The following is a 22192-nucleotide window of genomic DNA, read 5'->3' as shown; positions in this document are numbered from 1 at the left end:
TTCCAGCGCTCACTGGAGCACCAAGTTAAGGCTCTTGAGTCAGTCAGGCTCCTGGGTGGATCCTGACTAATGCCCCGTACACACGTGCAGATTATCTGAAGACTTTTGTCTGCAGACTTACCAAAACCATATAATATGAGGTCAAACCTAAACACTTTCAATTTGTATGCAATCCGGCAGGCCCTTGCACTACATAGAAAAGGTAAATCTGAAGACAAAAGTCTTCAGATAATCTGCACATGTGTACGGGGCATTAGTCAGGATGCCTTCAGAGTCTGTAATGCCTAAATGAGATCCGCCGTCAAAATGCTGAACTGAGAGGTCACAGGAGTGCAAAACTAAGTGCACTCCTGTGACCTACAGAAGAAGTAGGGCTAAAAGAGCTTTGGCCCTACTTCTTGAATCATCAACAGGATCAAAAAAATATTTTGGGCAAACCTAAAGGATAAGACTGGCATGACCTAAATCTGATGAGTTTGCAGGTAACCAAGTGTAAATTTGATACGCAACCTTAGCTGATCACTGTCTTTATGCAGGTAAATTGAAGGGTTCCCCTTGATGCTGTGCAACCGTCTGGTAATGCGAAAGTCGATCCTGATGAATGTGCCTATTCTTGATGAAAAGATCTTTATTTTAAGATCAGTGATAATTAGTCACTTCCTCCGATTACAGGTGTAGCACCAATTTTCTAACAAGTAAAACAATGAACATAAAGCTGGGAATAGACGGTTATTTTCTTTATTTTCACAGCAGCTTCCACTGGTGTCAAGATACACTGATCAGTGGCTGGAGCCTTTGATTGATTCATTTTCTAATGATCGACATCTGTCAGAGAGGGCCAATCAAGACCAGATCAAAATTCATCTGGTCCCTGCTGAACTGGCAAAAGTCAACTGTCTAAGGCCAGCTTAAGAGTAATGACCAATTATATAATGTAGTCAGGCTAAGGCAGTGATGGCGAACCTTGGCACCCCAGGTGTTTTGGAACTACATTTCCCATGTTGCTAATGCACTTTGCAGTGTAGGTAAGCATTATGGGAAATGTAGTTCCAAATCATCTGGGGTGCCAAAGTTCGCCATCACTGGGCTAGGGTGATATTTGAATATAGACGATGCAGCCTTCCTAAATAATAATAAAATTAACAAATAAAAAAAAAATGAGTTTTACTGAGAACAGGACAATAAATTATCAATGTTCAGTATTTACTGCAGTGGTCTCCAAACTCTGGTCCTTTGCTTGCTTTTTTCTGTCCCTTGGAGCATTATTTCTCCCACAAATTTAAGGCACTGTTTCTAACATTGATGATTATGATAAGACATTAATACCCCCCACTGACACCAACAATGGAGCTCTAGTCTTCCCACTAATACCAATGATGGAGCGTTGTTTACTCCAGCTGATGCTGGGGGGATTTTCTACTGACCTTGATCACAATCCAGACCCCCTAAAATGCGAGGGACAGTAAACCTCCTTTTTGCTTTCATTATTGACAGACACAGCTCCTGATGTTCATAACCATTGGTTTATACTGCCCCCTACAGGAGTAGGACACTAGGCAAAAAACAATTCTGGCTACACCCATGGGCAGTCCCAAGGGGTACGCTCCCTCTCTCTGCTATAGCCACATAGTTTTTTTCTGCCTAGTCAGGAGTAAGGTCTTATACGACCAAGTCTCAGCCGTGTCACAGCGTTCCTCCTGGCCGACAGCTCCCCCATTTCGATGGAGAGGGGATTCTGTCTGAAGCGGTGCCGGCCTTGTTCCTAGTATGGTGAGTAGCTGTCCCCCCATCTCCCCCTGGAGGGTTTTGGGGTTTATGTGAGCCCCTCCTTGGGACGGTCGGACCCCCGGGTTCCACTCCTTCCTAAAGAAAATCCCCCTTGCCAAGTCCCTCATCCTGCCCCCCCCCCCCCCCACGCTGGGGCTATTTGGGAATGGTGCTAACTGGCAATAGGGGTCGGGGGGGGTTGCCACCGGCAACTGGACAATCAATTGTGCGGAGGGGGGTTGTACCTTTTGGGGGCTCCTGCCAGGGCCCCCCGTCCTGCCTGGATCTATCCTTGAGGCCTGGGTCCCTGTAAGCCTCGCAGTGCCACGTGGGGCCGCCATTTTGTTGTAGTCTGTGTGTTTTTATACGTGGCGACCATGTTTGTGTAGTCCGGCGGCCATTTTCTTGTGGTTTGCCATTGGAAATAGCGGCTGCTATGACAGTGGAGCTCTGTAGGCTGCGATTTCGGCGGTGGGAGCCCCTCCCTGTTCCCTGGTGCTGACTCCTGGATCATTTTACTTCCTGATCGCTGCTCGTGTAGTTAAGATTCTCCTGGTGGCTGCAGGTGCCTGTTTCTGTGGGTGGTGAGTCTGGTGGGGTCCTCTCCCTCTCTGCTGAGGATCGCTTTGTGCCTGGCGACCGGTTGGTGCTCCCAGTGCGGTTGGGGTTGCCTCATAGCAGTGCAATTTTTTGTGGGGTCCTCCTGGTGACTGGGCAGCGGGACTCTCCAGGTTCCCAACCATCCATTCATGCACTGACGGCAGTCCTGGAGTCCCTTGTTTCCCGGGTGGAGGTGGCTTGCGGGCGACTGGCTACGTGGGTCACCCTGCTGGGTCTGCAACCATGCGCCTGGAATCCTCTGATAGTAAGGATAATTCCTTCATGTCTGCGACCGCGCGCATGACAAGGCGCTGTTGGATGCACTGATTGTATCTGTGCATGAGACCCTGAAGATGGAGGTGCAGGTACCCTTTGGCACACACAAGCCATCCAAAGCGTGAAAGGTTTTTTCTTTCCCTGCCTATTTTGACAGAATTGTCGCTGAAGAGTGGGGACGACCAAAGCTTCCTCGTGGAGTCACTAAACGCTTTGCTAGGTGTTATCCCCATGAGGAGTCCCTTCTTAAGAAGTGGACTGTGCAACCGATGGTGGACCCTCCAGTTTCCAGATTAAACAAGGCAACCATGATTCCCGTTAAAGAGTCCCTGGCCTTTAAGGAGCCGGCTGACCGGAGGGCGGAATCTGTGGCTCACACTATGTACACTTTGGCTGGTTCGGCAATGAGGCCGGTATTCAGTGCCCTAGTTTTGCTAAGCTCCTATACCATGACCTGGAGGGGGAACAGCTCCCCCCTGCCTTTGCCAAGCTGGCCGGCCAGCTGGTCCAGGGGCTGCAGTTTTGTCTCTGATGCCTCTTTGGATGCGTCTCCCCTGATAGCTCGCCTCTGTTTTGGCAGTGGTCCGTCAGTGTGGTTTTTTGGCTCAAGTGCTGGTCTGTGAATCAGACTTAAAAAATAAGGCGTTGACTAATCTTTCTTTTCAAGGAGATCACATGTTTGGAGCTACCCTGGATGACATCATTAAAGGGTCTCACGGGGGAGTACTTTTCTTCCGCAGGCTACTAAGGGCAAGGAATCTTGTCGTAGACGTGGGCCTTTCTTCTCAGCTCATAAGTTTTTTCGTCATTCAGGGTCGACTGACAAGGGCTTGAATCCTTTCAGGGCCTCTTCTGGAGGATCCAAAAGAAACTGGTCTGGCAAGCCAAGATTGGGCCTCTCCAGAATCGGGGACAAGGCTTTCTGCTTGAAGGTGCGCTCTCACCCGTGACGGGCAAGGGGGGTACATCTTCGCTGGTTTCCGGACCCATGCACTTCCCGGGTGCAAGACTAGTGTGTCCATTAAGTCATTCAGTCCAGCTACAAGATCAAGTTTCGCACTTGTCCCCCGACAAGGTTTTTTTCCTTCTAACTTCTGTCCCCAGACCACTTACAGGGCCTGTTTGGGTTGGTACAAGACCTGTTCCGTCAAGGAGTGATTGTCCCGGTACCGACCGCGGAACATTTTCAGGGTTTTTAACTCAAACCTGTTCACAGTTCCCAGGAAGGAAAGCAAAGTGCGTCCAATCCTGGACCTCAAAGCTAAAACTGCTTTATGCGGGTACAGAAGTTCAGAATAGTCGATTTGCGCGTTGGTGACATCCCTGCGTCAGGGGGATTTTCTCGCCTCTATCGATATCAAGGATGCCTACCTTCACTTTCCAATATGTGCCAGTCACCAGTGTTTTTCCCGCTTTCCTGTGGGAGAGGAGCATTATCACTTTGTGGCGTTACTTTTTGGTCTCTCATCTGCTCCTCGGGTCTTCACAAAAGTGTTCGCCCCGGTGCTACCTTTACTATGCCGGTACTGGGCTACTTAAACGATCTTCTTCTGCGAGCGGAGTCTCCCTGTACTCTTGTGGAGAACCTGGAGATCACAATATGAACTCTGCGGGAGTTCAGCTGAATTCTGAATTTTCAGAAGTCTGCTCTGGTTCTTTCCACAAAGCTGGACTATCTGGGCCTGGCTCTGGACGCAGCCATAGCCAGAGTGTTCCTTCCTCTGGACAAACTCCAGAAATTACAGGCTGCAAATCACCTCCTGCTGTCCAACAAATGGTCATCCCTCCGGACCTGCATGTGGGTGCTGGGCCTGATAGTGTCTACCTTTTTGAGGTGGTCCCGTTTTTCTCAGTTCCATATGAGGTCCCTGCAAAGGGAAATTCTGAACAAATGGGACATGACTCCACAGTCTCTGGACAATCAGATCCGGCATGAAGGAGTCTCTGATATGGTGGCTTAGTTCTCCGGTGCTTCAGCTGGGAAACTCCTTCCTCATCTTTTTTAGGACAGTGGTCACCACGGATGCCAGCCTGTCCGGCTGGGATGGCGTCCTCGAAGCATTCTGCTCAGGGATCTGGACACTGGAAGAGTCCAGGCTCCCGATCAATGTCTTGGAACTCCGAGCAATGAGACCTTGTCTGGATCATTGGAAGGATCATCTTCACGGTTGTGCAGTGCGCATTTAATCGGACAATGCCACAGTCGTGGCTTATGTTAGTCACCAAGGGGGCACAAGAAGTGTCCTGGCGGCTCTGGAGGTAGCCGGCATTCTAGGGTGGGCAGAATGGTTCGTTCCAGCCCTCTCCGCCGTACACATTCCCAGTGTGGAAAATTGGTAGGCTGATTACTTCGTGGTCCAATGCCTGCCGACTGGAGAGTGGTCCCTTCATCTGGAGGTGTTTCATCAGCGGTGTCTCCGGTGGGGCACCCCCGAGGTGGATCTGTTGGCGTCTTGGCTCAACAGACAGGTGCAGAGGTTTGTGGCTTGGTCAAGGGATACTCTGGCGGAATCCACAGATGCCCTGGTGGCCCCGCGGGGTCAGTATCGTCTGATTGCTTTCAAAGATTGTCTCTGATTTTCATTTGAATGAAGACATTGTGTTGCCTTCCCTGTGTCCCAGGCCTTAAACATCCAAAGGAAATTGCCTTGCATGCCTTGGATGTGGTCCGGGCAAATAGGGTGTACCTGGCAACTATGGAGTCTTTCAGACTCTTTGTGCTCACGGATAAACCGCAAAAAGGGTTGTCTGCTTCCTCTGCGACCATTTCCAGATGGATCAGACAGATGGTGGCTCAGGCCAATTCCATCAGGGGCCAGGTTCCTCCTTTCCCTGTCAAGGGGCACTCTACTAGGATGCTTAGTGCCTCCTGGTCTTTCTGTAATCAGGCGTCAGTGACACAGGTATGCGAGGCAGCCACCTTGGTCGTCGGTGCACACTTTTACAAAGTTTTATAAAGTGGATGTGTTGGCATCTGCGAATGCTTCTTTTGGATGCAAGGTTTTGCAGGCTGCTGTTGAGAGGACCTGATCCTCTTTGAGGGTGTATTTTTTTTTCCAGGTGGGCTCCAGTTGTTTGGTTGAGCTCCTGTTGCCTGGTTGGCTAATGTTTAGCCTTGGGAAATTTTTTGTTGTTCCCACCCCTCACGTTTAACACTGCTTTGGGACATCCCAATGGTTATGAATATCAGGAGCTGTGTCCGTCAATAAATGAAAGAGAAAATGGTATTTTTGACTTACCATAAAATCCATTTCTCTGATGTTCATTGACGGACACAGCACCCACCCCTCTTTGGAGTTCTAATTCCCCTGACACTGCTTGTAACAAAACTGAGCGGCTGTAGAAGAAAGATGGGAGTATACCCTCTTGGACTGCTCATGGGTGTAGCCAGAATTATTTTCTGCCTAGTGTCCTACTCCTGTAGGGGGCAGAATAACCCAATGAATATGAATATCAGTCCGTCAATAAACATCAGAGTAATGGATTTTACAGAAAGCCAAACAAAAATCCCTTTATTCAGTGTTTAGAATTTTTATTAGCTGTGATTGGCCACAGCTAATCACATGGTACAGTTGGGCTGTTATTGGTCCTGTCTGTACCATGTGATCACTGACCGATCTCAGATTTCATAACAATTGTACACATAACTAGAATTATACAAAGCCATTTATGCTGTGAGTGGCCACATCGATCACATGGTACTGGCAGCGGCCTGTACAGTGATCTGTCATTGGCCATGTCTAATGAACTCAGTTGACAGATCACACAGGAGTGCCGCCCGATCCTGGGAGGATGTCATCTGACATCCTCCCAGGATAACAGGGCTCCCGCCCTGCCATCATATCACAATCCGCTGGGCGGGAAAAGGTTTAATATACTGTAGATAAAAAAAAAAACATATAAGCAGAGGGGTATAGTGCAAATGCAGTAAAATTGATTTAGAAGTATTACAATTGATGTAGTAATATGATGATAGTACAAGTTAAGGTGTATCTAAAACCAAAAACAGAAATGGAATATATTGCAGTTTACTAGTCCTTAGATATGGTGACTGCATTAGCTGTCCTTTTTTCCTGTCTTTTTTCTTTATATTCATCTGGTGATTCTGCCAGTAACATACTTCCTGTCTTAGGCTGACAACGCTCACTTGCTCCATTTTATTCATGGTGGAGCAGCATTGTCACCCTAGGCCACCTTCCTGATTTGGACCAGAAACACTTCTTCCTTTCCATTTCGATTATGTTAGGAGTGAGGTCATTTTGAAATCTACAGAATATAGCTTAGAAGGAAGATAACATCGTTTGAGAATTCAGTTCAGCTTGCAGGAATTGACAATCACACTGCATACCTGGCAGAATCAACAAGTATTTTTATGACTTGCTGAAAATGTTCTTTGCTTGAAAATAGAAATCTAATGCAGCCACTGCATTTATTGAGTAAAAGGTGCTGCATGTTAAAGGTGTGCTTACTGTATATATCCTTTATTATAATGATGTATAAGTGGAAGGCAGGCGTCAGTAATGTAAATTTGAAAATGTAAAGCTATGTAGTTCTTATTAGTTTATAATAGCAGAGAAATTGCAGACAGTAGACAGTGTTGAATTGTTAGCAAGTCTCAGTAGTAAGATAACATGTCCTATTATTGATTTTTCCATTGGCATATTCATTGTTGTTAATGATGCGTAGTTAGGTGGGGTTAATGTAAGATTCTGACTATAATAGTTACAACAATATGAGGCTTTATGCAGAGCTTTTGCTAGTAATAGAGTAGCTGTGCTGGCGAGTGGGCCATTGGCATGGCAGCTAAATAGTAAGCTTACTTAGCTGCGCATCCATTTCTTCGAGATTTGGGTTTCATCTGGACTGGGCATGCTTAGCTTAATTGACAGCTTGGAGGAATGGGGCAAGAGGCTCATTGGTGACAGTGTGCAAATCACTGTAGCAAATGTGTTTGTTAGGCTGGGGGGACTCAGGATATAAACTAGTTTAAAAAGTAACCATAATATACCTAGGGTTGAAACAACTAATCAACATAATCAATTATAAAAATAGTTGTCAACTATTTTCATTGATTAGTTGGTCAGCCGATTTAGTTGGCCTGCATACAGAATGCATTATTTGTTTACATGTCAGTATACACAGTGTAGCACACTTACAGCTCAAAACAAGGTCCATGTCAGTAAGTGCCTGAGAACATGTAAATGTGTGAGAAGCAATGTCTCATGTAACATGTAGACCTGGGCAGGAGAAGGAAATTACTTAAAAGGTAACTCCACTTTCGTGGAAAAAAAAATGGCAAAGAAAAAAAATATATAGCATATACAATTGCGACATAAGTCATATTGTGATTTAATGTTATTAAACATTTACCTTTCTCTTTCGTTCGTCGGACACAGCGCTTCATAAATCATAACAAAAGGGTTATATCGCATCCTTCAGTAGTAGGACTAGACAGAACAATAAAACCTGGCTATGCCCATGGTACATCTTTAACTGTTCCCGCTCTCTGCTATAGGTTATTCAGTTTTAATCTTTCTAGTCAGGAGTAAAGACCTAGGTTCCCTGCTGGGATCACTTGGTCCCAGCAATTTTTTCCCCTTTCTCACAGACAAGGGCCCTCCTCCTCCAGCCCATAGAAAAGTCTTTCATGCTCCCAGAACTGCAGTTAGGGGAAATACATTTATCAAGAGTCTTCCCCGGGATGTTCCAAGCAACTTTGGTTTGGTAAGCCTTAGAGCTGGCTTCTCCAAATCCGCAGACAAGACCCCTTCAGCATGAAGGTCTGTCCTCACCCATTTCTGGTGTAGGGGACGTCTTTGCTGGTTTCCGGCCCCGTGGACCTCCTTCGTGAGCGTCAAGGGGATCCATGAAATGATTCTTTTTGGGGTACCAAAAAAAGTGGGCAAAGTTTGTCCATTGTGAGTTTTTTAGGCCCCGATTCTCCTTGTGCGGATATCATTTCTGTAAAGGTTCAGGTGACATCCGAACTACCTAAGGTCCCCCCTATCCCCATCCAGGAAGTTGAATTACCAAGGTCTGGTTTTATTTCTGACCAGGGTGCTCCCTCCTCTGGACAAACTTTGGGAACCACAGGCCATGATTCACCAGTTGCTGTCACACAGACAGTTCTCTCTCCTGACTTGCATGCAGGTTCTCGGTCTGGTGGTATCCACCTTCAATACAGTATTGTTTGCACAGACCTGCATGCAGGTTCAGCTCCACAAGAGGATACCGAGGTTCATGGCGGGGACACGGGTTCCTCTGGTAGATGCATTAGACGTCTTAGGGGCACTGTAAGGCCAGTATCACCCTCAGCTCAAGCTTCTTCCGCAGTTCCTGTGGGGAATCAACGGCGAGGGTCTTCCAATCATTGAGGTGGCTGTAAACCTCCCTTGGGGGCTACCTCTCAGAGAGAAACCGTTATCCCAAGGGCTGATCTACCATCCTGATTTACATTTGCTGGTTTTAGTGGGTTAGCTATTGAAAGCCAGGTACTGATGGATAGAGGTTTGTCTGGATCAGTGATCCCTACTATGGTGAAGGCGAGGAAGTCATCTTCCAGCAAAATATACCATTGTACATGTAAAACGTACATTTCTTGGTGTGACACTCATCCTCGATCCTTTTCTGTGGCTCGGATCTTATTTCTTCAACAGAGCGTTAAGCAGAAGTTGGCCTTGAGTTACCATCAAGGGCCAGGTGCCCTGTTTAGTTCGTACCTTCTTTCAGGGGGTTGGACATGTGGCTCCACCTGTATGGTCTCTTTTGCCGCCATGGGATTTAAACTTAGTAATCTCGGTTCTCCAGAAACCTCCATTCGAGATTATTTGGGAGATTCCCTTTCCTACGTCCCAGAAGGTGGCATTCTTGGTGGCTATTACCTCGGCCCGCTGGGTATCGGAGTTGGTGGCACTATTTCTGCCCAAAGTTGTCTCTGACTTCCACTTGAATGAGGACATTCTGTTTCCTTGTGTCTCAAGCCGGCTCATCCCAAGGAATTTGCTTTGCATATCTTGGATGTGTTTTGGGCGATTCGGGTGTATCTTGCAGCTACAGAGTCCTTTTGGAGGTCAAACTCACTTTTTGTGGTTACACAAGGGCCAAGGATAGGGCTGACTGCTTCTTCAGCTACCATCTAGACAGACGGTGCATGACTCAGGCCTATTCTAATAAATGTCTGGTTCCTCCTTTTCCCTGTCACAGCGCATTCTACTAGGGCGCTTAGTACTTCCTGGGCTTTTTCAAGGCAGCCACTTGGTCGTCAGTGCATACTTTCTCCAAATTCTACAAAGTAAATATTTTGGCATCTGCGGATGCTTCTTTTGGCCGCAAGGTTTTGCACGCTGCTGTCTAAGAGGGGCTGTTTCCTCTTGAGCGGTGTTTTTATTTAAAATTTTATTTCAGATGGGGCTCCTGTGACCCGGTTGGGGCTCGTGTTTAGCCTGGGTTATTTTCCCCACCCCTCATTTTACTTTTGGCACAGGTTTTGGACATCCCTGTAGTTATGATTTATGGAGCGATGTGTCCGTCGATGAACGAAAGAGAAAATTGAATTTTTTACTTACAGTAAAATCCATTTATCTAAATTCAGCAAGGAACACAGCATCCTCTAAGGAGTTTTGGTACTTCTAATACTGCATACTACTAAACAGAATACCTATAGCAGAGAGGGGGTTATATACCAGCTGAGGATGGCCCACGGGCGTGACCAAGTTTTATGTTCTGCCTAGTCCTACTCCTGAAGGAGATGATATAACCCTGTAGTTATGGCTTATGGAGCGCTGTGTCTGTCAATGAACTCGGAGAAATGGATTTTAGGGTGAGTAAAAACACCCATTTTCTCTTACATCCTCTGACAGTCGCCACCCACTCATACAGTCTTCACTTTTGGGTATTGGCCTTCTCCGCAGGAGCAAGCTAGGCAGTAATTTTGTTAATACAGTACAGACAAACTTTAACACATAGACACACCCACTGGGGGCCGTCCCTCTGGCCAATATCCTCCAGCCAGTAACACTCTAATCCAGTTCTTTGCTGCCTAGCGTCAGGAGTAGGCTTGGTTTTCCCTGCTGGGACCTAGTGTCTCAGTTTTTTCTTAATGTTTTCTTTCTGAAAAGTGATTTTTCTTTTGAAATAGCTTTTTATTTTTCTCACCTGCACTAGTTAATCAGAATTTGGAGGACTACAAGCGTTAGCAGAATTGGGCCTCGCACTGGTTAATATAGAACTTTATGGAGTCCCAGTCTGTCATCGAGCGTCGCAGGCTTTTGGTACGCCCAGGCCTCGCAACGACAGTGCCCCTGGAAGCGGGGACGAGCCTGCGAAGTTTCCGATCTTCGCTGGGATGTCTTAACTTCGGAACGCCCGGGTGTTGCTAGCATCCTTCCTGGCTGACGGCACCCCCACACGGGTGGGAGGTCTCCCGTGTCTGACCGGTGTTCACGTTCGCTGGATGGTGAGTACGATTGCCCCTCTGTCCCTGGGAACAGGTGTTGAGGGAGTATTGAGTGGGCCCACTCTGGGGATGGCGGTACATGTACAGTTTGCTGTAATATCCCCCTCATGGCCATGGGGTGGCCCCCTGTGTCTTACCTTCCCCGCCCCTGCGGGGGCGCTCCTGCGGTGCGGACCGCCATGCAGGAGGGTGTGGGGACTTCCTTCTCCCCGGGGGTGCTCTGTGCAGATCTCGGTGGGGGCCAGTGCGGGTGTTTGCTGCGGCGTTTGGCACGGTTCGCCCGGCCGCCATTTTGTGTGAGGGCTGGCTGTTTTTGCCTCAGAATGAGGGCAGCGGCTATTTTCTATCATCATTGTTGGCGCAGATCGGGCACCATCTTTAGTATGGGCGGATGTCCTGTTCTGAGCAGCGGCCATTTTCGAAGTGCTTTTCCTCCATTGACTTATATCAGGCACCATTTTTTTGTGGCTCAGGGCTTGCTTTTGCCTCCAGGGGTGTGAGGTCACTTCCTCATTTTACATCAGCCTTCTCAGCAGCGTGGCAAGTATAGGGACACTGTAGGGGGACTTTACTGTTTTTCTCTGACTATATTCCTGCTAGCACTCTTTTTCCAGTGTGACTTCAGTTAAGGGAAGGGTCTCCACCTGTAGTGCAGTTTGCGATAGGGGTCCTCGGGAACCGCCGTTTTAAAGGGCCAGTGTCATTCTTTTTGCACTTTGATAATATGGAGTCCCAGGATAGCAAATTCCCCACAGACCTAGTTGATGGTTCAGGTACCCCTGATTCCACTTCCTTAGCCTCTTTATCTGCTGCACTTGCGACTTTAGCGTCAAAAGTTGATCTGCTGATGTCTGATCGTGTTACAAAAAAACGGCCTATGCCCTCTCAGTCTTCTGACTCAGAGCCTGAATTGGTTGCCACAGACGACGTCCCCCCTGAGGGGACCCGTCCTCTCAGTCGGATGTGGAGGAGGAGGATTCATCCTCTGGGATAGCACGTGACCGCTCTGCGGTAGACGCACTTATTATATCCGTTAAGGAGACTTTAAATCTTGATGATGAGTCCTCCATGGCAGGTAAGGGGGTTTCTTTTTGGACCCGCAAAGCCCAGAAGTCAGGTCAGGTTTTTCCTTATCTCGAAGAGTTTCAGGAAACAGTAAATGACCAATGGCGTCGCATTAAGCATACGCTGGTGGTACCTAAGAGATTTAAGTACCGTTATTCCTGTGTGGATTTGGTTTATTCTCGCTGGACTGTGGTTCCTAAAGTGGACCACAATGTTTCCAGACTGAATAAGTCCACCTTGATGCCCGTAGAGGACTCGCCAGTGTTTAAGGACCCGGCGGATAGACGGGTGGAAACGCTTTCCCGCCACATGTATTTGGTGGCGGGTTCCCTGCGGAAGCCTGTGTTCGCCTCAGTGATGGTCTCTCGGGCTATCGCTGAATGGGCCAAGGTGCTTAGGCGCACAATGGTAGCAGAGTCGGTTTCTGCTGCTGCGCTAGACATGTTGGATCAAATGGCCCAGGCTGTGATGTACCTGTGTGACGCGGCTTTGGACGAGGCTCCTTTGGTCGCACGTCTATCTGTGGTCGGGATTGCAGTCCGCCACATTATTTGGCTTAAAAGCTGGTCGGGCGACCATGCTTCTAAGAAGACAGTGTCTGACATCCCTTATGCGCGGGATCGTCTTTTTGGTGACACTCTAGATGAGCTGATCAAGGGGCTTACTGGGGGTAGGAGCACTCTCTTGCCTCAAGTCTCGAAGGGTAAATCTCCCTGCGCTAATGGTCCCTCCTTTAAGACCAACCGGGGGTCCTTTCGTGCCTTCGGGGCACAAGAAAAGGGTAAGTCCTTCAAGGCCTCCAGCGGTCACAAGAAATCTTGGGCGGGTAAGCCCAAAACTGGTCAAGCTGGGCAGGCATCCCAGTCCACCACTTCCTCAAGGGACGCCCTCACCCGTATCAGGGGTGGGGGACGTCTGCATTGTTTTCTCGAGCTTCGTGCCTTCGGGGCACAAGAAAAGGGTAAGTCCTTCAAGGCCTCCAGCGGTCACAAGAAATCTTGGGCGGGTAAGCCCAAAACTGGTCAAGCTGGGCAGGCATCCCAGTCCACCACTTCCTCAAGGGACGCCCTCACCCGTATCAGGGGTGGGGAACGTCTGCGTTGTTTTCTCGAGCCCTGGTTGTCCAAGATTCAGGACAGGTGGGTTCGCGAGCTCATTCATTCAGGGTACAAGATGGCGTTTTGATTTCACCCCACAGACAGATTCTTTCCATCAAATCTCCATCTGACTCCCGATTGTTTCTGGGATCTAAAACGGGCGGTTCAGGATCTTCTCGCCCAAGGGGTCATCGTGCCGGTCCCTCCGCGGGACAGGTTTCGGGGGTTTTACTCCAATCTGTTCACAGTGCCCAGAAAAGAGGGCAAGGTGTGTCCGATTTTGGACCTAAAGTTGCTGAACCGCTTCGTGCGAAGTCATGGCCTCCAACGACCTAAAAGATGCGTATCTGCACATCCCTATTTACGAGAGTCATCAGCGGTATCTCCGCTTCGCAATCACAGAGAAGCATGATCAGTTCGTGGCGTTCCCCTTCGGTCTCGCTTCAGCTCCAAGGGTGTTCACCAAGGTTTTGGCTCCTGTGTTGGCTCTGCTGCGGGTGAAGGGGATTGTGATCCTCGGTTATCTGGACGATCTCCTGTTAAGGTCGAGCTCGTGTACCACCCTGTTGAGCGATCTTTCGGTCACGGTTCAGACGCTCCAGGAGTTCGGGTGGTCCATCAATTTTCAGAAGTCTGCTCTGTCCCCTTCGGTTCATCTCCCCGACCTGGGGATGATCCTGGACTCTGCTCAGGCGAAGGTCTTCCTTCCGGAGGACAAACTCCAGAATCTGCAGCACGAGATCAGGTCCCTCAGGGACAAAGATCTCTCCTCACTTCGGACCTGCATGGGGTCCCTGGTTCTGATGGTGTCGGCCTTCGAGGCGGTTCCATTTGCGCAGTATCACACGAGAACTCTGCAAGCAGAGATTCTTGCCAGGTGGGACAGACATCCTCATTCTTTGGACAGGAGGGTTTCGCTAAGCCACCATGTAAGATCGGATCTGTTGTGGTGGCTCCAGTCACCGAATCTGACACAAGGCTAGTCCTTCCGGCCGTTCTTATGGACAGTGCTCACCACGGATGCCAGCCTGTCGGGCTGGGGTGGAGTTCTGGGCACACTTTGTGCCCAGGGGACGTGGTAGGAGGAGGAGTCCTCCCTACCGATCAATGTCCTGGAGCTCCAGCTTTGGGTGATCAAGCTCTGTTTGTTCCGTCGTCTCGGCTTCAGGGCTGCCCTGTGCGAGTGCAGACGGACAACGCCACGGCGGCGGCATACATCAATCATCAGGGAGGCACCAGGAGTGCCCAGGCGGCCAGGGAAGTGGCCGAGATTCTGTCTTGGGCTGAATCGCATGTTCCGGCGATTTCGGCCGTCCACTTTCCAGGTGTGGACAACTGGCAGGCAGATTATCTGAATCGCCAGACCCTGGACCAGGGGGAATGGTCCTAACACCCGAAGGTGTTTCACCTTCTGTGTATCCGGACGTGGATTTGTTCGCATCCCATCTCAACAAAAAGGTAGAAAGGTTCGTGGCTCGATCTCGCGATCCTCTGGCGGAAGCCTCGGACGCGTTAATGGTGCCATGGCATTGGCTGATATATGCCTTCCCTCCAATTCAAATGTTGTCCAGGCCCCTCCGCAGGTTAGCCTCGGAACGGATGCTGGTGATTCTGGTAGCTCCAGACTGGCCGCGTCGGTCTTGGTACGCGGACATCATGCGGATGGTTGTCGAACCTCCTTGGCGGCTTCCACTGAGAGACGATCTTCTGTCTCAAGGACCGATCTTCCATCCTGATTTACAGTCGCTGGCTTTGACGGCTTGGCTGTTGAAAGCCAAGTCTTGAGAGACAGGGGTATCCCGTCGGCTGTCATTCCTACCTTGCTAAAAGCTAGAAAACCTGCTTCTGGGAAGGTTTATCATTGCACCTGGAGGGCATATTTTGCCTGGTGCGAGTAACAAGGTCTTCACCCCCACTCCTTTTCAGTGGCAAGGGTTTTGGCTTTCCTGCAGACTGGGGTGGATCAGCGCCTTGCGCTGACCACGATCAAGGGCCAGTTGTCGGCGTTGGCCATTCTTTTCCAGCATCCTTTGGCGTCTAATTCCTTGATTCGCACCTTTATTCAGGGGGTGCGTCATCTGGCTCCCCCGAGGAAGGCTCCCTTACCTCCCTGGGACCTGAATTTGGTTCTGTCTGTTTTACAACGACCTCCTTTTGAGAACATCAGAGAGATCCCTCTGCCTGTGCTGTCACAGAAGTTTGCTTTTCTAGTGGCGATCACATCTGCTCGCAGAGTGTCGGAGTTGGCGGCTCCGTCTTGCCGCTCCCTTATCTGGTTGTTCATAAGTATAAAGTGGTCTTGCGACCAAATCAGTCTTTTCTTCCTAAGGTGGTTTCAGCCTTCCACCTCAATGAGGATATTGTGTTGCCTTCGCTTTGTGCGAAGCCCAAGCATCCGAAGGAGTTTGCTTTGTATTCCTTGGACGTGGTGCGGGCGATCAAGGTTTACCTTTCCCCCACGAACTCTTTCCGGAAGTCGCATTGTCTGTTTGTCCTTCCTGAGGGACCTCGGAAGGGTACAGTGGCATCTGCGGCAACCATTTCCAAATAGATCAGACAGATGATTGTGCAGACCTATTCGAATAAGGGTTGGGTTCCTCCCTTCCCTGTTATGGCAGAATGTGTACAGAACGCCCCCCTGAAACATCATTTCCTGCTTGTGTGATTGGTTCACTAATTTTCCAAGAAGTCTGCACTAAAAATAGCCAGACCGCTATTCTTAATCTTTATGGACAGCACACTGACCGGATTGGTACCAGCTGATTGGCCAAAAGCCCACGTGGTACAGTATTCAATAAAGAGCAGAGCTATATTGCTGGAAACTACATGCCTGTCATTCTAACATCGGTTGTATCTAAACTATTTGAGGGGATAAGGGACCATATCCAAGAATTTGCTGATGAACCCATGCTGATTACTGCTAACGATAGTGTTTATGAAAGGTCGCCAAACCAACCTATTCTATGAGGAAGTGAGCTGCCATCTGGACAGGGGTAGGCAGGTAAATGTGGTGTATATGGAGTTTGAAAAAGCATTTGATACTGTCCCCCATAAACGCTTAATCTACAAACTGAGGTTGGTTGGTATAGACCGTAGGGTTTGTTCTTGGATCTAAAACTGGCTGCTGGGGTGAGTTCAAAGGGTGGTGATAAATACCATGTGCTCAGAATGGTCTAGAGTGGTTTATGGGGTACCCCAAGGCTCTGTCCAGGGACCAATTCTGTTTATTTATAAATGATAGAGGATAGGATAAATACCTCAATCTCGGTGTTTGACACAAAAATATGTAGGGCAATAACATTACAGCAGGATATAGAAACTTTGCAAGAGGGCCCGAATAAATTGAGTGGGCTATTAGATGGCAGAGGAAGTTTAACATTGGTAAATGTAAGGTAATGCACTTGGGGGTAAAAATATAAACACAAGATATGAGCATGATGGTGCAGGCATCATCCCAGTATAACTACTGTAACCCGAGGACGTGCTGCCAGTAGTAAAAGCCCAGCACACACCTGACCAATTAATATGCTGGCTGTTCACAAAATCTGGACCCTGGGTAAGTACCACCCTGCTACCATACAGTGGGTAAAATTATTATTTCATCCCCTGCAGATTTTGTAAGTTTGCCCACTTACAAAGAAATTAAGGTTCTATAATTATCATAGGTGTATTTTAAATGAAAGAGACAAAATATTAAAGCGGAGTTCCACCCTAGTTATACATTTTTTTATAAAAATACCCCCGGGACAGTCAGGGCTAGCACATTCCACAATGGCTAGCCTCTGATCTGTCCCGGGTTGCACTTACCTTTCAAGAGAAATACTTACCTTGAAATTGTCTTCTCCAGCGCTGCCATCTCGGGTGTGGGCAGCTTGAAGCCAACGCGATCCTCTTCCGCGTCCTCTTCGGTCCTCTTCCTCCTTCTTCGGTCCCACGATGCACTGCACCGGCCCCGACGTCACTTCCGGGTCGCGCGCGTCATCCCTCCACAGCTTCTGGGCATGCCCAGAAGCTGTTTAGAAGGGAATGACGCGCGCGCCCCGGAACTGACGTCGGGGCCGGTGCAGGCGCAATGATTCCTGGGAGCGATGACGTTCAGCTCCCAGGAATCATTGCAAAAGCCAGGAAGTGACGAATCGCCGTGGCCGCCGAGGGGAGGAAGAAGGAAGTAAGGTGAGTATATTTTCTCTAAAAGGTAAGTGAAAAAAAAAAAAAAATTGCGATTATCCATTTGTTTTTCAGGTGACCGGGAGCGAGAAGATGGAGGTAAGTATAAATTTCGGGTGGAACTCCGCTTTAACTAAAAATCCAGAAAAACACATGATACAAATTATATAAATTTAGTAAAATAAGTATTTGATCTCCCACCAACCAACAGTAATTCTGGCTCCCACAAGCTGGCAACAGTATGTGCTCATGTGGTACACAGATTATTCCTTTCAATTTAACCACTTTAAGACCGGGCCTATTTTTGACACTTGGGGGTTGATTTACTATAACTGGAGCACTCAAAATCTAGTGCAACTGTGCATGGTAGCCAATCAGCTTCTAACTTCAGCTTGTTCAATTAAGCTGATTGGTTTCTATGCAGAGCTGTACCAGATTTTTTACTCTCTAGTTTTAGTAAATCAACCTCTTGGTGTTTACAATCTAAAATCAGTTTTCAAATCTTTGCTAGAAAACTACTTAGAACCCCCAAACATTATATATTTTTTTCACTGAGACCCTAGAGAATAAAATGGAGATTGTTGCAATATTTTTTATCACACCGTATTTGCGCAGCGGTCTTCCAAACGCAATTTTTTTGGAAAATATTCACTTTTGAATTTAAAAAATAAGAAAACAGTAAAGTTAGCCCATTTTTTTCGATAATGTGAAAGATAATGTTACGCCGAGTAAATAGATACCCAAGCTGTCATGCTTCAAAATTGCTCACGCTCGCAGAATGACGTCAAACATTGGTACTTAACAATCCCCATAGGCGATACTTTAAAAATTTCTACAGGTTACCAGCTTAGAGTTACAGAGGAGGTCTAGGGCTCAAATTATTGCTCTCACTCTTATGATCACGATGACACCTCACATGTGTGGTTTAAAAACAAAAAGCAGAGCGCCTCTTAAATGTTATCAGTTTAATTAAAAGGGTAAGGCAGGTACAGGAAAACTGCTCACATTTAAAACTGTATAAAATAGCTCAGTGCAGGGGATGGTGAAGAGGGAGATGCCTGGAGGGCCAAGAGACCATATAGTAGGATGGCCGGCAGCTTCAGGAAGGTGTTCTGTTCCTTAGGGAGACACCTGGTGAGCCGAGAGACCGTTTGGTAGGATGGCCGGCGGCTTCAGAAGGGCGCCCTGTTCCTCAGTACATCCGGCGCCGACAGATAGGGGAGCCCAGCGTGACAGATCCAGCAGCCAATCGCACAACACGTTTCTGAGCATGCGCAGTAGCCTCCTTTCTCAAGTGCAGTCCAGCCGTGGACCCCTGTGTTCCTGCAGACCACCTAACAGATGAGCTATTTTATACTGTTATAAATGTGAGCAGTTTTCCTGTACCATCCTTACCCTTTTAATTACCGTATATATTCGAGTATAAGCCAAGTTTTTCAGCATGTTTTTTCATGCTGAAAAAGCCCCCTTCGGTTTATACTCGAGTCACTGTCATTTTGAAAATGGTGCTGCGCGGTGACGTATTGGTGCCGGGCGGCACGATTTTTAAATCGAAGGTGCCTCACCGACAGGTAAGTGAGACTCCTCCGCAGCCCCTGCATTTCCTCATGCAGTGCTGCAGGCATGGTACGGGACATTCTCCTGTACCATGCCCGCAGCACTGCATCTCCTGTGCCATGCCTGTACGTACCTACTGTACCTACTGTGCCATGCCTGTACCTACTGTGCCATGCCTGTACCTACTGTGCCATGCCTGTACCTACTGTGCCATGCCTGTACCATCACCTGTGCCATGCCTGTACCATCACCTGTGCTATGCCTTTACCATGTCCTGTGCTATGCCTTTACCATGTCCTGTGCTATGCCTGTACCATGACCTGTGCTATGCCTGTACCATGACCTGTGCTATGCCTGTACCATGACCTGTGCTATGCCTGTACCATGACCTGTGACATGCCTGTACCTTGACCTGCGCCATCTCCTGTACCATGCCCGCAGCCCCTGTTTTGTGTCTCGTGGTGGTCCAGTTGGGTCCAGTAGCTGCTGCATTTCCCACCCTATGCTTATAGTCGAGTCAATACGTTTTCCCACTTTTTTGTGGTAAAATTAGGGGCCTCGCCTTATATTCGGGTCGACTTATACTCGAGTATATACGGTAAACTGATAGCACTTAGAGGCTCTCTGCTTTTTGTTTTTATTTCCACTTTCAGAGCTGACTTCTCTCTGCAGCTGAGCTGGCCCTGAGTGTCATCTATTTCAGCCATAAACTACACCAGACTAATGACTATACATGAACTGCATACCCCTTGATGCTATATAGGTATGTGTGATGCGCCAACTCCTATCCTGCTTGTTCACATGTGGTTTGAACACCGTTTACATATGTGGGTGGGATTTGCGTATGCGTTTGCTTCTGCATGCGAGCTAACATTTGTTTTTTTGCGGTTTATTTTATTTATTATTTTTTATTTTTACACAGAATGAAATAGAAAAAAAAATTGTAATAGAAATAGGCATGACGGGACCTCTTTATTGTGAGATCTGGGGTCAAAAAGACCTCAGACCTCACAACTACACAAAAAAAAAAAAAAAAAAGTTAAAAAAAATGTGGCCCTTTAAACCGGTTGCTAGGCAACAACTACTGACGTTGCTCCGGTCCTCCAAGACCATAGAGTCAATTGGGGGCCATCTTGCTCTCACTCGACTTCTTGTCTGTGAGGAGCAGGGACCGGATAATTTTTTACCCACTGCCAGCGGGTCCGGTAAGTGGGGAAAACGCCCGGGACGCGGCGAGAGGGGGTGCACCTCTTCCGCCCCACCGTAAGGATGGTCCCGCTGCGAATCTGCCGCTGGGGCCACCCTTATCTGAAAGCCGACTGTCTGCCATTTAAAAAAATACTGGGGTTAGCTGCCATAACCCCGGTATTTAGCGTTAAAGGACCGACGTTTGACGGCGGGCAGTTAGTAAGTGGTTAAGAAGGTGCTACTCACGACAACTCGTTATGTGTAAAAGACACCTGTCCACAGAATCTGTCTTTCATTCAAACCCACCATCAAGGGCAGGACCAAAGAGCTGTCAAAGGCCGCCAGGAACAAGATGACCTGCACAAGGCTGGAATGGGCTACAAGACCGTCAACAAGAAGCTTGGTGAGGAGGAGCGATTAATTGCAAGTGAAAGAAATACAGAAAAAGCAGCAATTGCCCTAGGTCTGGAGCTCCATTCAAGATTTCGTCTCATGGGGTAAAGATGATCACGAGAAAAGTGAGGGATCATCCCAGGGAGGAGTTTGTGAATGATCTCAAGGCAGTTGGGAAGACAGTCATCAAACAACCTATTGGTAACACACTACACCGCCATGGATTAAAATCCTGGAGTGCCTGCAAAGTCCCCCTTCTCAAGAAGGCACCTGTACATGCCTGTCTAAAGTTTTGCCTTTGAACATCTGAATGATTCAGACTTTCAGAAGATTGGGAGAAAGTGATGTGGCCCATTGAGACCAAAATTGAGCTCTTTAGCATTAACTTGACATGCTATGTTTGGAGGAACAGAAATGCTGACTATGACCCTAAGAACACCATCCCTACAGTCAAGCATGGAGGTGGCAACAGTATGCTTTGGGGCTATTGCTCTGCTAAAGGTACAGGCCAACTTTGCCGCATTGAGGGGCCAATGGACAGGGCCATGTATTGTAAAATCTTTAGATAAGAACCTTCTTCCCTCAGCCAGAACACTAAAGATGGGTCGTGGATGGGTCTTCCAGCATGACAATGACCCAAATCATACTGCCATGGCAACAAAGGAGTGGCTCAAGAAGAAGCACATTAAGATCATAGAGTGGCCTAGCCAGTTCCCAGACCTTAATCCTATAGAAAATTTATGCAGGGAGCTGAAACTTCGAGTTGGCAAGCGACAGCCAAGAATCCATAAGGATTTTGAGATGCTCTATAAAGAAGAGTGGACAAAAATCCCTCCTGAGATGTGTGCAAACCTGGTAACCAACTACAAGAAATGTCTTCGCTCTGTGCTTGCCAACAAGGGTTTCTCCATCAAGCACTAAGTCACGTTTTGCTTGGGGATCAAATACTTATTTTACTCACTGAATTGCAAGTCCATTTATAACATTTTGTATCGTGTGTGTGTGTTTTTTTTTTTCCTGGAGCAGACACATCTCTATAACAACTGTTAAGAGGAGACTGTGAATCAGGCCTTCATGGTAGAATATCTGCTAGGAAACCACTGCTAAAGAAAGGCAACAAGCAGAAGAGACTTGTTTGGGCTAAAGAACACAAGGAATGGACATTAGACCAGTGGAAATCTGTGCTTTGGTCTGATGAGTCCAAATTTGAGATCTTTGGTTCCAACCTCCGTGTCTTTGTGCAACGCAGAAAAGGTGAACGGATGGACTCTACATGCCTGGTTCCCACCGTGAAGCATGGAGGAGGAGGTGTGATGGTATGGGGGGGTGCTTTGCTGGTGACACTTTTGGGGATTTATTGAAAATTGAAGGCATACTGAACCAGCATGGCTACCACAGCATCTTGCAGCGGCATGCTATTCCATCCGGTTTGCGTTTAGTTGGACCATCATTAATTTTTCAACAGGACAATGACCCCAAACACACCTCCAGGCTGTGTAAGGGCTATTTGATCAAGAAGGAGAGTGATGGGGTGCTGCGCCAGATGACCTGGCCTCCACAGTCACCGGACCTGAACCCAATCGAGATGGTTTGGGGTGAGCTGGACCGTAGAATGAAGGCAAAAGGG

The 22192-nt window shown here is 48.0% G+C and overlaps 1 protein-coding gene across 2 annotated transcripts in view; it reads left to right on the top strand.

Annotated features, from left to right (window-relative positions):
- Positions 1-22192, top strand: part of EDC4 (enhancer of mRNA decapping 4) — a 629569-nt gene that overhangs the window by 437999 nt on the left and 169378 nt on the right. The window lies entirely within an intron of this gene.

The sequence above is a fragment of the Pelophylax lessonae genome (genome assembly GCF_965119305.1).
Source record: "Pelophylax lessonae genome assembly, chromosome: 10".
NCBI classification, from domain to species: Eukaryota; Metazoa; Chordata; class Amphibia; order Anura; family Ranidae; genus Pelophylax; species Pelophylax lessonae.
This window is presented reverse-complemented; position numbering and strand designations above follow the sequence as displayed.